The 1,490-nt window shown below is 50.3% G+C and overlaps 1 protein-coding gene across 1 annotated transcript in view; it reads left to right on the forward strand.

Annotated features, from left to right (window-relative positions):
- Nucleotides 1-1,490, forward strand: part of TPO (thyroid peroxidase) — a gene marked incomplete at its 3' end in the record, with an annotated part of 36,283 nt that overhangs the window by 18,846 nt on the left and 15,947 nt on the right. The window lies entirely within an intron of this gene.

Consider the following 1,490-nt stretch of genomic DNA (forward strand, 5'->3'; position numbering starts at 1 on the left):
GCAAGTTAAATAAGAGTCTGTTTTAATTCTTCCCTGGTTACGATGATTTTTCACGTGGGATCGGGATCAGGACCTTGGGTGACGTGTCAGGTGGCCAGTTCCGGTCACCCCGTCAGCTCCTGGCTCTTCTCTCGCCCGCCAGCTGCCGGCAGGTCAACTTAGGACATCGGCAGTTTCCTCTTGGCGCTGTGTGTGTGGCAGGTGTTACGTGTGGGGTGTGTGTGGTGCGTGTGGGGTGTGTGTCTACGCGGGGATGTATGTGGTATATTTCTGTGTGGGGTATGTGTATGGTATGTGTTTTTGTCTGGGTGTGTGTGTGAGGTATGTGTGGTGTCTGTGGCATCTGGTGTGTGTTTCTGTGCGTGTGTTATATGGTGTGTGTGTGGTGTGTTTCTGTGTGGGGGTGTGTGGTATGTGTGGGTGTGTGTGGTGTGTATGTGTTATGTGTGGTGTGTTTCCATGTGGGAGTGTCCGTGGTATGTGTGGTGTGTATGTGTGTGGTGTGTGGTGAGTGTGTGGAGGTGTGTGTGGTATGTGTGCGTATGTTTCTGTGTGGAGATGTGTGTGGTATGTGTGCGTATGTGTGGTTTGTATGTTTGTGTTATGTGTGGTGTGTTTCTGTGTGGGAATGTGTGGTGTGTTTCTGTGTGGAGGTGTGTGGTGTGTTTCCGTGTGGGAGTGTGTGGTGTGTTTCCGTGTGGGGGGCTGTGTGGTATGTGTGTGTGTGGTATGTGTGGTATGTTTCTGTGTGTGGGGGTGTGTGGTGTGTATGTTTGTGTTATATGTGGTGTTTCCGTGTGGGAGTGTGTGGTGTGTTTCTGTGTGGGGCGCTGTGTGGTGTGTATGTGTGTGGTATGTGTGGGTGTGTGTGATGTGTATGTGTGTGGTATGTGTGTGTGTGTGGTGTGTATGTGTTATGTGTGGTGTGTTTCCGTGTGGGAGTATGTGGTGTGTTTCTGTGTGGGGGGCTGTGTGGTATGTTTCTGTGGGGGGGGCTGTGTGGTATGTGTGGTGTGTATGTTTGTGTGTGGTATGTGTGGTATGTGTGGTATGGGGGGGGTGTGTGGTATGTGTGGGTGTGTGTGGTATGTATGTGTTATATGTGGTGTGTTTCCGTGTGGGGGGCTGTGTAGTATGTGTGGTGTGTATGTGTGTGTCGTGTGTATGTTTGTGTGTGGTATATGTGGTGTGTATGTTTGTGTGTAGTGTGTGTGGTATGTTTCTGTGGGGGGGGTGTGGTATGTGTGGGTGGGTGTGGTTTGTATGTGTGTGTTATATGTGGTGTCTTTCCGTGTGGGGGACTGTGTGGTATGTATGTGGTGTGTATGTGTGTGTGGTGTGTATGTTTGTGTGTGGTATGTGTGGTGTGTTTCCGTGTGGGAGTGTGTGGTGTGTTTCTGTGTAGGGGGCTGTGTGGTATGTGTGGTGTGTATGTGTATGTGGTGTGTATGTTTGTGTGTGGTGTGTGTGGTGTGTATGTGTGTGTGGTG

Source organism: Pteropus vampyrus, unplaced genomic scaffold, assembly GCF_000151845.1.
Source record: "Pteropus vampyrus isolate Shadow unplaced genomic scaffold, Pvam_2.0 Scaffold468, whole genome shotgun sequence".
Taxonomy (NCBI): Eukaryota; Metazoa; Chordata; class Mammalia; order Chiroptera; family Pteropodidae; genus Pteropus; species Pteropus vampyrus.